Source organism: Caretta caretta, chromosome 1, assembly GCF_965140235.1.
Source record: "Caretta caretta isolate rCarCar2 chromosome 1, rCarCar1.hap1, whole genome shotgun sequence".
Taxonomy (NCBI): domain Eukaryota; kingdom Metazoa; phylum Chordata; order Testudines; family Cheloniidae; genus Caretta; species Caretta caretta.
This window is the reverse complement of record NC_134206.1, coordinates 159,515,578-159,529,243: the sequence shown is the minus strand read 5'-3', so window position 1 is coordinate 159,529,243 and position 13,666 is coordinate 159,515,578. Positions and strand designations below refer to the sequence as shown.

Genomic DNA, 13,666 nt, shown 5'->3' with positions numbered 1-13,666 from the left:
CCCCCTGCTCAACACCACAGGGTTAGGCCACGTGGGACATCAGGCAGTGTACTCGCGATAAGCCATCTGCGTTGCCATGGTGGCTTCTGGCCCGGTGTTGAATTGGAAAGGTTGTAAAGACAGGAACCATCTGGTCACCCTTGCATTCTTCTCTTTATTTTGCTGCATCCACTGGAGAAGTGCAAGATCAGTCACAAGGGTAAACCGTCGTCCCAGTAGGTAATAACAAAGTGTTTCCATGGCCCATTTCACAGCAAGGCGCTCTCTCTCAACCACTGCATACTTCTGCTCTCTCGGGAGGAGTTTCCTGCTCAGGTAGAGGATTGGGTGTTCTTTGTCTCTGACCATCTGTGATGGGACAGCTCCCAATCCTACTTCAGACGCATCTGTTTGTAAAATGAACTCTTTGTTCAAGTCCGGGGCTAGAAGCCCGGGGTTACTGCAGAGAGCTGTTTGTAGATCCATGAATGCATTCTCTGCAGTGTCAGTCAACTTCACCATGTCCGGACCCCGGGCTTTTATCAGGTCTGCCAGGGGACTCACTCTGGTAGCACAATGGGGAATAAATCGCCGGTAGTACCCCACCACCCCCAGGAATGCCCGGACTTGTTTTTTCTGATTTGGCTGGGGCCAATTTTGGATAGCTTCCAGTTTGTCCAGTTGGGGCTAGACCATGCCACTTCCTACAATGTAGCCAAAGGTATTTAGCCTCTGCTAACCCTATAGCACATTTGGCTGGATTGACTGTAAAGCCAGCCCATCTTAGCGTGTCCAGAACCGCTTCTACCTTTTCCAACTGGGTCTCCCAGTCTGGGGTATGGATAATTACATCATCCAGGTATGCAGCTGCATAACTGGTATGGGGCTGCAGGAGCCTGTCCATAAGACGCTGGAAGGTGGCAGGTGCCCCATGCAGTCCAAAAGGAAGAACAGTATATTGAAACAGACCCTCTGGTGTCAAGAATTCCATCTTTTCTTTTGCATCTTTGGTAAGGGGAATCTGCCAGTATCCCTTTGTTAAATCAAGGGTGGTCAAAAATCGGGCATTGCCCAGGAGATCAACTAACTCATCGATGCAGGGTATGGGGTATGCATCAAATCTGGATATCTCGTTCAGCCGGTGGAAGTCATTACAAAAATCTAGTGGTGCTATCGGGTTTAGGCACCAACACAATCGGGCTCGACCATTGACTGTGGGACTCTTTAATGACTCCTAGTTCCAACATCCTTTTTACCTCTGCCTTGATCTCCTCCCTTTTTGCCGCTGGGACCCGGTAGGGCCTTAAAGTTACTTTTGACCCAGGGTCTGTGATAATGTGGTGATATGTTTCGGTGGTCCGGCCTGGTTTGGTTGAAAATACATCCTGATACCGGTTGATCATCTCAGTTAGCTCCTTCTTCTGGTTTGGTGTTAGATCAGGGGATATCCTGATCTGCTCCTGCATGTTATTTCCCTGGATTGGGGCCTCTTGGGCTACCACACATGCCTCTCCCTGGTTCCAAGGTTTCAAGAGGTTAATGTGATAAATTTGTTCTTGTTTCCGGTGTCCTGGTTGCCACACCTTGTAGATTACTTCCCCCACAGGTTCAACCACCTCATAGGGCCCTTGCCATTAGGCCAGAAGCTTGCTTTCTGCCATGGGTACCAACACAGTCACCTGACCCCTGGTTGGAACTGTTGGACTTTTGCCTGGAGATTGCAGTGGGTTTGCTGGGCCTCCTGCGCCTTTTCCAAATGTTCCCGTACAATAGGGGTGACCCGGGCTATCCGGTCTCGCATCTGCAATACATGTTCTATTATACCCCTTACTGGGTTCCTCTTCCCAGATCTCTTTGGAGATATCTAGTATGCCATGGGGATGGCACCCGTATAATAACTCAAAGGGGAAAAACCCAGTTGAGGTACCTCCCGGATGGCAAACTTAAGGTAAGGTAGTAGGGTGTCCCAATCCTTCCCGTCCTGACTTACCACTTTCCTTATCATTGCCTTGAGGGTTCAGTTAAATCTTTCTACCAGCCCATTGGTCTGCAGATGATAGACTGAAGTCCTCAGGGTATGTATATGGAGCAGCGTACAGAGGTCCTTCATTAGCTTCGACATAAATGGGGTTCCTTGGTCTGTTAATATTTCCTTCGGTAGCTCCACTCGGGCAAAGATCCCCACCAACTCTTTGGCTATCGTTTTAAAGACTGTGTTCCGCAGGGGAACGGCTTCTGGATAGCAAACAGAATAGTCCAAAACAACAAGTATATATTGGTGGCCCCGAGCTGTCTTCTCCAGGGGTCCCACTAGGTCCATCACTATTCACTCAAGGGGGACCTCTATGATGGGTAGGGGTACTAAAGGTGCCCTCAAGTGAGGACGGGGACTGTGCAGCTGACACTCCGGGCAGGAGGCACAATACCTCTGTACTTCTTCATGTACCCCGGGCCAGAAGAACCGTCGTAGGATTCATGCCAGGGTCTTCTCTACCCCTAAATGCCCCCCCAAAAGATGACCATGTGCAAGGCTTAACACGGCGTTCTGGTGTTTTTGAGGTATTAGGAGCTGCTGTACCTTCTGCCCCCGTACTGGTGCAACCCGGTACAAGAGATCCTTCTTCATTATGAAGTAGGGTCCTGGTCCCTGCGTTTTTCCTTCCACGGGGACCCCATCTATTTTGCTCACCTCCTTCCTAACGTTGTCATACCGTTGATCTTCAGCCTGGTCCTGTCCAAAATTTTCTCTTCTGGGGCTGGTCTGTCTCAGTTCTAGGGGGCCAGTCTCTGTTTCCTCTCCTGGTTCAGAGATATTAGGGTGGGGGTCAGGCTCGGGCGTTTCCTCCTCCAGGGCAGCCTCCTTTCCAGCTACCTTGGTCCGCCTGCCTACAAGGACGATCCTCTGTCCCTGGGTCAGGATCCGAGTCCCCAAGGCCTTAGCTGCCCTTCTTTCCCTTTTCATCTTTCTACCCCCGCCTGGGAATGGAAAATAAATCTGGTGATATTTCAGAGAAGACTGGGGGTTGACAATCTACTGTGGATGCCTCACTAACTTCAGGATTGCCCTCTTACTCCCAATAGGTGGACTGGAGAAAGTCTCCAAACTCTGGGAAGTCCCTCCCTATCAGCACCGGGTATGGGAGTTTAGGGACTACACCTGCTGCTACCTCAGTAGTGTTCCCCTGGATTTCAATTTTTACTGGGATGGTGGAGTAGTAACTAACTGTTATCCCCATACGTTTAGCCTGCAGCAGATGACTACGCTTCACAGGCTTCCCTGAGATAAGCGTGATAGCACTCCCCGAATCAACCAGTGCCGTGGTCTCTACCCCATTTAGTTTCACTGGTCTGGGGTTAGTGAGAGCCGCACAAGGTGGATTAGGGAGCATGGATCTGCCCAGTTCCCCAGGTTACACTGCATAGGCTCCTCAGCATTGGGACACTGTGCAGCTATGTGTCCCCACTCCCCGCAGGCGTAACATCTGTATGGGGCCCTAGGCCTTGCCCGGTCTCTTGGTTTGGGCCTTCTAACATCACAATTCTCTTCTCTCTCAGTGCTCCAACTCTTTGTGGCTTCTGGTGGGCCTTCAGCCCCTCTCTTTTTCCACCTGGGCCCTCCTGGTGGCCCAGTCACCTGAGCTCTAGGGCTTGGTGGTGCTAGTTTAACCCGGGGTGCCTCTTCCTTAATCATAAAGCCTTGGTACAACCACACCTTGAATACTGCGCTCAGTTCTGGTTGTCCCATCTCAAAAAAGATGCAATAAAATTGGACAAGGTACAGAGAAGAGCAAGAAAAGTAATTAGGGGTATGGAACAGCTTCCATATGAGGATAGATTAAAAAGACTGGGACTGTTTTGCTTGTAAAAGAGATAATTAATAAGGGATATGATAGAGGTCTATAAAATCAAGAATGGTGTGGATGAAGTGAGTAAAAGTGTTATTTACCTGTTCACATAACACAAGAACCAGGGGTAACCCAATGAAGTTAGTAATACAGCAGGTTTAAAACAAACAAACAGAGGTACTACATCTCACAATGCAGAGTCAACCTGTGGAACTAATTGCCAGGGGATGTTGTGAAGACCAAAAGTATAACTGGGTTCAAAAAAGACTTAGATAAATTCACAGAGGCCAGGTCCATCAGTGGCTACTACCCAAAATGGTTCGGGATGCAACCCTATGCTCTGGGTGTCCCTAAGCCTCTGACTGCCGGATGCTAGGACTAGACGACAGGATCACTTTTTAATTGCCCTGTTCTGTTAATTCTCTCTGAAGCATCCGGCATTGACAACTGTTAGTCCATTTAGCTCAGTGTCATTTCTTCTATCGGTATGACTCACTATGGTCATTCTTATGTTCATATCCCAGGTGAGTAGCCTAAAAGCTGGACTAAAAGTTATAAGAAGGGCATTGGTACACAACCATCACCATCTACTCCTCCTCCTGGCATTTTATGAATCCTTTTAAAAATACCCACAACAAAGAGTTCCAGGTCAAACAACATGTTGTATTTGACTCAAAACACATTTTTTCGATATGCTGAAATTTTTCACAATTTTCAGTTTCATTTCAATCCAAACTGAAATTCTTTCCCCCAATGTTTCAGAACTGCCAGCGAACAGGAAAAAACAACCACCAGTTATCGGCCCAGCTCTAGTGTGCATGACTAGTCAGCAAGGTTAGCATAATCGGCAAAAAGAACAGGAGTACTTGTGGCACCTTATAGAATAACAAATTTATTACAGCATAAGCCTTCGTGGGCTACAGCCCACTTCATCAGCAGTTACTCTTAAATTTTTACATTAGCATAGCACTTTTGTGAGACACAGCAGGGAGAATCTACGATATACAAATGTGTTCTCTTTCTTCATGGTTCAGATGAGAGAAACACGAAATGTGATCTATAGCTTCCATATAATACAGTGTAAACCACGCTGTCACGGAAGCCCATCGCCCTCTACATTCGCTGCACTGAAGCCAATGCAGCAGGGATAGCCCAGGGTGCCACGCAAACAGGGGGTGACTGGGCCCCACGCCAGGCACGGATGCCCTAACCAGCAACACGGCAGCTCTTGCACCCGCTGACTGCCCCGGTGCGGGAGCTCCCTGCTTGGGCTGGCGGGAGCAGGTGAGGCACGAGCACTCTCACCACCTATAGTGACATCACTACACTCAATAGTTCCCCTCCCCACGCAGGGCCACGCTCACGGCATTGCGCATGCTCAGAGCAACTCCCTGCAGCCCCTGTCCCCTCACAAGCACCGTCAGCCCGCCTGCGCAGTGAAACATTTGCGCCTGAGCGCCCTGCGCCTCAGGGCAAAAGGCCACATTTTGGCTACCGCGCACGCGCAGCTAAGCAAGCTTGAGGTTCTTTTAGCTGCACTACACATGCGCGAAAAAAGGGACTGCGAAGCCCCCTGTGGGCACCAGACAGGCGCACTAGAGGCTTCGATGAGTCTATGTGGCGGATGTGTGCACGCGCAAGGGGCAGGCTTAGTCCGTCTCCGGAAGTGGAGCATGCGCGAATAAGGGACGGGCTAATTTTGTAAGTGGCGCAGGCGCACTGAAGAGTTTGGGGACCGCAGCCCCGCTCGGTGGGGGGAAAAAAAAAACACCTCAGAGTTACGTCAGGAAAAGACGCCTTTGTGCACGGGGAGACCCGCGCGGCGCGGGCAGCTCCCGAAACGGGCGCGAGACGCGGCCGCTACTCACCCTCTCCGCCGTTAGCCGCACCCCACCCTGCTGCCCCCCTCGGCGCCTCCCTTCACGATTCGCCCGAGCGCGCTGCTGCCACCGCCGTGATTCCATCCATCTTGAATTTGACGTCATCCCACACCAGGGATGAGGTCATCGTAGGGAACGCTCGTCACGTGCGCAGCGTTGCGATTGGCCGGCGCCAGAGTGGGGGGTGCGGGAGAGGCGCTTGCGCTGGGGACTGGGTGGCAGTTAGGGGGAGTTACCGGGGATCCCCCCAACCGTCAGCTCCTCCTCGCGCCCTTCCCCTGCCGCTTGGCGCTGCGGCCCTGCGCGGGACGGGGGAGGCGCCTCTCGCCAAGTCTCACCCGGGTCGCTGCGTCGGGTGGGAGCCGCCTTCCCGCTACACGCCGGGCCTGGCCTGAGACTCGGGGGCTGAGAGCGGAGCATCCCCCCGTCCCCTGGGTGCGCAGCACGTCTCGCAGCGCCGGGGATGGGCTGGGCACCACTGCCGGCATCCGGGCTCAAGACTGAGCGGGGGATGCAGCAGCGCGGGAGCTGCGGGGGGACCTACTGCCCCCCCGGGCCCACGTGTGCTGCCGGGGCCGAGGTGCCCCCAGCCCAGCCATAGCGCCGTGACCTCCCATGGGCCCCCCACGGAGCTGCCCGGTATCGCGTTCCCAGCCTGGCTGCGCTCGGGCGCGGAGTCCGCTTGGGCCGCGGTGGGCTTGCCCCCAGGAGGATCCAGCCCCTGTCTGTGGCGGCCTTGCCTGGGAGGCCCCAAGGGGCCGAGGCCCGGCTCACCCAGCACAGACCTCAGCCCCTGTTTGGTTGGCAGGATCTCCACAGCAGCTGGGGTTCAGGGTTAGCCGTCCACTACATTAGAGAGGGCAGGACATCGCCACTCCTGTAGCTGCGGTCTCAGGCTCGCTGCAGACTCGGGTCACGTTCTCCAGGGTTGTTGGTGTGTGTGTTTTTTTTTTTTTGTAGCCCTGAGGACTAGAGATGTTGTTTACCTTTTTAAAGTGAACCCCGGTATTTTGACATGATCCCAGAAGCTGGGGCCCGGGACACATGTCTATAATGCCTGAGTTATGTTTTAATGAGGCTCTGTTTTTACAGTGTGTGCCTCCTCCTACCTGCCCCAGAGCCTCACTTATTTAACAGGAGTGGGGTGGCTCCTTCTGACATTAATTTACAGGGAGTCTTTAAGATGATAATTCCTTTATGTATGATAAGTAAAAAATATAGCATTAAATGTCTCTGGGTGGTGCCTATGCTGTGTGGATAGGTAAAAGAACAACCTCCAGTACTGTATATTTAGCACCTTTAAGGTATGATTTGAAGCACATTGAAATTAGTGGAAAGATTTGTATTGGCTTTGGATCAGGATTGTAGTGAACATTTAATAACAACAACAACAAATAGCTGCTAGCCCACATAATATAATAAATAATGGTCTGGAAAATTACGTCTGATAAAATCTGCACTATTATTATCAAAAAGAAAAGGAGTACTTGTGGCACTTAGAGACTAACCAGTTTATTTGAGCATAAGCTTTTGTGAGCTACAGCTCACTTCATCGGATGCATACTGTGGAAAGTACAGAAGATCTTTTTATACACACAAACCATTTCCTTTTGTACTTCTGTACTTTCCACAGTATGCATCCAATGAAGTGAGCTGTAGCTCACGAAAGCTTATGCTCAAATAAACTGGTTAGTCTCTAAGTGCCACAAGTACTCCTTTTCTTTTTGCGAATACAGACTAACACGGCTGTTGCTCTGAAACCACTATTATTATCTTTGTCTTTTGACAAAAATCAAGACATTTTGAGTTAGATACTTGAGTAATAATCTAAGTGGGGGTGCCCAACCTGTGGGCTGTGAATGGCCACCAGAGCATTTCATAAGGCCCACTGCCTGCTTCTACACAATGTACTAATGGCTAATTCGTGTTTTGTCATTATGTTTACATCATTTTAGTTTACACAAGTGTGTGAATAGACAATACTGTACATAGAAACAACCTACCTACATATGTACGAAACAAGCTAAACTTAAAATATAAATCAATACAGGTGACTTTAAATCTTATTAAAATATGTAGAATTTGTCTGGCCCACACAAGATTGTGCTTAGGTTTATGGGGCTCTCCTGTGTAATAAGGTTGGGCACCGCTAGGTGCCTAAGTGAAGGCATCCAAGTTGAACAAAGCCAGACTAAACAAAGCCATATCCATCTTCCATTGCTTTCAATAAGAGCAAGATCTGGCCCTTTGTCGCTTCTAACACTAATAAGTAATACAGAAGCTGCAGGTAGAAAGATATCTAGTCCACATACATGTTTTTCGCTTAACATACCCTTCCCACCTCCCCTTGTAATTAATATTGATACTTTTTCTAGGTGGCAAATGTTCTTAAATAGATACTGGGATCTTAGTGGCACATATTCTTAAATAGATGTTAGGATCCACTGAATGCGTCCGATGAAGTGAGCTGTAGCTCACGAAAGCTTATGCTCAAATAAATTGGTTAGTCTCTAAGGTGCCACAAGTACTCCTTTTCTTTTAGTGAATACAGACTAACACGGCTGCTACTCTGATACCTGTCATTAGGATCTTAGTAATTAATAAATAGTTTGGTGCTGCTCTAAAAGAGCAAATTATTTCAGAAAGCTATAATAATTTGGCTTCCAGTTTACTTTGCTGTTATTCTTTAGATATTTGTTTATGGTGGTGCCCATTTTAACAGTGAGATTATGACTGCCACAGTCGAGCTGCTGAAAGTGGCATGCATGGAACCAGCAAGCTTGTTTTCTTCTTTCACCTTTCTTGGGTGGATTAGGTACTTATTTATCTATACCAATTTGAAATACGATTCTTATATATTCGATTGTTTAAAAGGACATCAGACTATATGCAGCTAAGTACTTTAGCATGAGCATAGATAGTCTCACTGAGTTAGCTGGAATTGCTCAGATACTTAAGTATCTTGCTGACTTAGAGACGTGATCATTTTCGTTGATGCTAACAAAACCGAGGCAAGTGATTGCCATATATACTTTTTGTTTGTTTGTTTTTAAATTGTTCTTGGGCGCATCTGTTTTCTCAAATTTATTCATTATTCAAAATTGTTTGAATGATTTCTCAATTCTTGCGTTAACTTTTTTTGAGAACAGTTTTGCAAATATTTAAAATTTGAGATGTTTTGGTAGGATTCTTAGGTTTTATCATATGTTTCTGTGATATGAAGGAAGTAGCACAACTTTTAGAATCTGATGCAGATATTCATGTGTATGAATTAAAATCTTGCTTTCTGCCAGCCAATATTTAGTTAAAATTTACTGTATCTGTGAATATTCGTGTCAGTAAGCTCATTTATTGGAATGTAAGCAAAAAGTAAACCCAAACAGAACTATAACATATTCTTGAAATTTGAGCAAATACATACAGCTTCCCCTCCCCAAAAATATTCACTTGCACAAATGAAAAAAATGTTCAGTTGCTTCAGCTACAAGTGCAAGTACATAAAGTAACTCTGGGTTGTTTGATTTTCACGTTTCATTGTATAGGGTCCAGACCTGCACTCCTAACTTGGGAAAAACTCCAGTTGACTTCAACTAACTTGTAATAATGTAGTCTACTTCTATTCCTACAACACAGATTGACTGGTTTCACTTTTTTTGGTGTACAACCAATCAGACAATGCATATATTGTGAAATACACAAAATTCATAGTACTGGAATGGGGGTAACAGATATTAACTAGGACTGTCAAGCGATTAAAAAAATTAATCATGATTAATTGTATGATGTAAAAAATGTGATTAATCACACTGTTAAACAATAATAGAATACCATTTATTTAAATATTTTTGCATGTTTTCTACATTTTCAAATATATTAATTTCAATTACAACACAATACAAAGTGTACAGCGCTCACTTTATATTTATTTATTACAAATATTTTTGTAAAAAGCAAAAATATTATTTTTCAGTTCATCTAACACAAGGACTGTAGTGCAGTCTCTTTATCATGAAAGTTGAACTTACAAATGTAGAATTATATACAAAAAACGCTGCATTCAAAAATAAAACATTGTAAAACTTCAGAGCCTACAAGTCCAATCAGTCCAACTTTTTGTTCAGCCAATCGCTCAGACAAACAAGTTTGTTTACATTTAGAGAAGCTAATGCTGCCTGCTTCTTGTTTACATTATCACCAGAAAGTGAGAACAGGTGATTGCATGGCACTGTTGTTGCTGGAGTCGCAAGATACTTACATGCCAGATGCGCTAAAGATTCATATGTCCCTTGGTGCTTCAACCACCATTCCAGAGGACATGCGTCCATGCTGATGTTGGGTTCTGCTCAATACCTATACAAAGTGGTGCGGATCGACGCATGCTCATTTTCATCATCTGAGTCAGATGCCACCAGCAGAAGGTTGATTTTCTTTTTTGGTGGTTTGGGTTCTGTAGTTTCCACATCAGAGTGTTGCTCTTTTAAGACTTCTGAAAGCATGTTCCACACCTCATCCCTCTCAGATTTTGGAAGGCACTTCAGCTTCTTAAATCTTGGGTCGAGTACTGTAGGTATCTTTAGAAATTTCACATTGGTATCTTCTTTGCATTTTGTCAAACTTGAGGTGAAAATGTTCTTAAAACGAACAACATGTGCTGCTGGGTCATCATCCAAGACTGCTATAATATGGAATACATGGCAGAATGTGGGTAAAATAGAGCAGGAGATACACAATTCCCCCCAAGGAATTCAGTCACAAATTTAATTAATGCATTATTTTTTTAACAAGCATCATCAGTGTGGAAGCATGTCCTCTGGAACAATGGCCGAAGCACGAAGAGGCATATGAATCTTTAGTGTGTCTGGCATGTAAATATCTTGCAACGCCAGCTACAACAGTGTCATGCGAACGCCTGTTCTCACTTTCAGGTGACGTAATTAAGAAGTGGGCAGCATTATCTCCCATAAATGTAAACAAACTTGTTTCTCTTCACAATTGGTTGAACAAGAAGTAGGACTGAGTGGACTTTTAGGCACTAAAGTTTTGCATTGTTTTGTTTTTGAGTGCAGTTATGTAGCAAAAAAACCTATTTGTAAGTTTCATTTTCATGATAAAGAGATTGCACTACAGTAGATGTATGAGGTGAATTGAAAAATACTATTTCTTTTGTTTTACATTTGCAATCAAAAAGAATATAAAGTGGCCACTGTACACTTCGCATTCTGTGTTCTAATTTAAACCAATATATTTGAAAATGTAGAAGAACATCCAAAAATATTCAATAAATGTCAATTGGTATTCTACGATTTAAGAGTGCGATTAATCGCAATTAATTTTTTTAATTGTGATTAATTTTTTTTAATTAATCACCAGAGTTAACTGCGATTAATCGACAGCCGTAATATTAACCTCCCTCTGTTTCTATAACAGGCTATAAAATATTCAGACTCTAATAATTCCTAGAACGGTTGCTGTCAGCATTTTCAGGTAGGCCACTATTTCAAGAAGTTAAGCAGCTGAACCAGAATTTTAAGGACATGTCTAGTGTGGGAGGAGAAGAGGGGGGAACTGGATCTGATGTTTTTATTTTAATTGTCCACTTTGCTGGTTGCTGTTGCATTTATTAACCATATTCATAGGATATAAAACAACTTTAAAGCTCTCACACAGTATTTATACAGAGAGGTCAAAACCAGTGAAATTATTTTAATGTCAGGATGTTTGAGGAAGATTAATTTTGACAGACTAGTAATTAGTTAAATCTCCATTTGCTATCCAGAAATATCTTCTAAATGTAGCCTGATTAGTATTTGTGATTTGTGAGAAATAGTACAATTAGAGGGTGATTCAAGATTCGTTAAAATTGTATTGAGTTAAATTTAGATGGACAAAAAAGTGTGGAACTGAGTGGTCTGAGCACAAGACTGGGAACTCAGAACGCTTGAATTCTAGTCTTGGCTCTGACATTGATTTGTTCTGTGTTACACAAATAATTTGCCTCTCTTTTCTTATCTTTTAAATGGGGATAGTAATACTTAGCTCACAGAGTGTTGTTAAGATTTATATTTGTAAAGCGTTTAAAAGTGGATATATAGTTGTATATTCAATACAAGAATATATTACATTTAACAGAATCACAGATCCACAGTGCCTCCTCCTGCAGGAAAACTGTGTCAGAATGCCCAGAGAGAGAGAAGAAAAATCAGCCAGGGGAATTTCATGGATTCTTCCTTGAACTGCTCCTACTTGTATAAAGGTCTTTGTGGATCATGGATATTGCAGTTTTCTCACCCTATTATTGGATCTCCTGTGGATCGTTGGGTATGTGTGAGGAAGAGAGCACCCTTCTGCACACAGATGCTATCCTGGAGGGATAGCTGCTGCTGCTGCTCTGTTGCATCCCCGACCCCCAATAGCACAAATTATCAATTGATAGAGTCCACGTGAAGCCATACAGTAGTGAAAATGTAGGATACCTGAGGCGAGAGTAAAATCTCACATGTTTTGCACTGAAATCAATGGAGGTATTACCGAATTACCCTGGTGTGAGACCAGAATTAGACTACAGAGGGAGGTTATTTGGTGATACGTCCTGTGTGGATTGTCACAGAAATCAAGGAGATGAGCAGATGATGGTTCTGCAGTGCACAGCACCTCTGCTACTCCATTCCCTCAAACCCCCACCTCTGAACTCCAAAGAAGTGAAATGGAATGCCTGGACACCAGTGAAGATGATTGAATTAATCTCTACTTTCAGTCTGTCAGGTTACTGCAGAAGTAAATATTTCAGTGAATACTGAAAATATTTTAATATTGGTGATTTCCAATATCTGAGAAGTCACTCCTTGCCAAAATTATGGAACTTATGACTTGCCAAAACATATGGAAATAATGTTCTTTGGTCACGCATTGCTGATACAGCTGTGTATGAGAAAGGAAGCCCGCTTTGTTTGTATAAAATACACTCTGACTGAATTTAAGACACATCTCCTATTGACTGATACTAGGTGAAATAGCTGCATGCTAAAGATTCATTCTTGGTGGTATCATCACTTGTAATAGAAAAGGACTGCAAAGGTTAGGGTTATGTGTATATTTTGAACAAGTACTTTTCCCCAACGACTGTGAAACACAGTTCACAGAAGTCTAAACCTCACCCATTTCCTAAGGTTTATCTTTATTAACAAAGAATCTGACAATAATGTAACGTAAAGTGGCGCTCAGGTCTTCACTCCAGGTTTGGCTGCTTCTAAGGTTACTACTACAAGACTGCACAGTCCACACCCTGATCCGCAAAGCTGTTTCCACCTCCTTATGTCTGAATAGGGTAATAGCCATCTTTGGTGAGTCAGCAAAACCTACTTAATCTTTTAAAATCAGAATCAGCACCTGCCTAAGAGGGTGGAGTGTTTCAGGCAAACATTGCCAGCCTATTACATGTAGATTATAATACCATAAATACAAATACATAAGAAGCAAGAAGGAGACTAAGGACAGGGTAGGCTGATTACTCCTTGAGGCAGAAAAGACAATAACAGAAAATGCAGCAATGGCCGAAGTGTTAAATGACTTTGTTGTTTTAGGTTTTCACCAGAAAAGTTAGCAGTGAGTGGATGACTCACATAGTGAACATCAGTGTAAATGGGGTAGGATGTGAGGCTAAAATAGGAAAAGAACAAGTTAAGAATGACTTAGACAAGTTAGATGTCTTCAAGTTAGGCAGGGTCTGAAGAAATACATCCTGGAATACTTAAGGAACTGGCTGAACAGATCTCTGAGCTATTACTGATTATCTTTGAGACTAGTGGAGGATGGAAGAGATCCCAGAGGACTGGAGAAGGGCAAATATAGTACCTATCTCACAAAAAGGGAAATAAGGACAACCCAGGGAATTATAGACCAATCAGTGTAACTTCGGTACCTAAAAAGATAATGGAGCTAATAATGAATCAATTTGAAAGCCCC

General features: G+C 44.6%; 1 protein-coding gene across 4 annotated transcripts in view; it reads right to left on the bottom strand.

Annotated features, from left to right (window-relative positions):
• ZBTB21 (zinc finger and BTB domain containing 21) overlaps nt 1–6,410 on the bottom strand; it is a 36,082-nt gene extending 29,672 nt beyond the window's left edge. For 3 of the 4 annotated variants that reach the window (XR_007358718.2, XM_048865902.2, XM_048865928.2), the window contains exon 1: nt 5,693–6,000. The gene's annotated coding sequence lies outside the window, so the exon portion shown is untranslated. Of the gene's footprint in view, nt 1–5,692; nt 6,001–6,042 lie in introns of those variants that run through there. The other variant, XM_075132570.1, reaches the window with a different exon arrangement.
• Between the last annotated feature and the right edge of the window lie 7,256 nt (nt 6,411–13,666).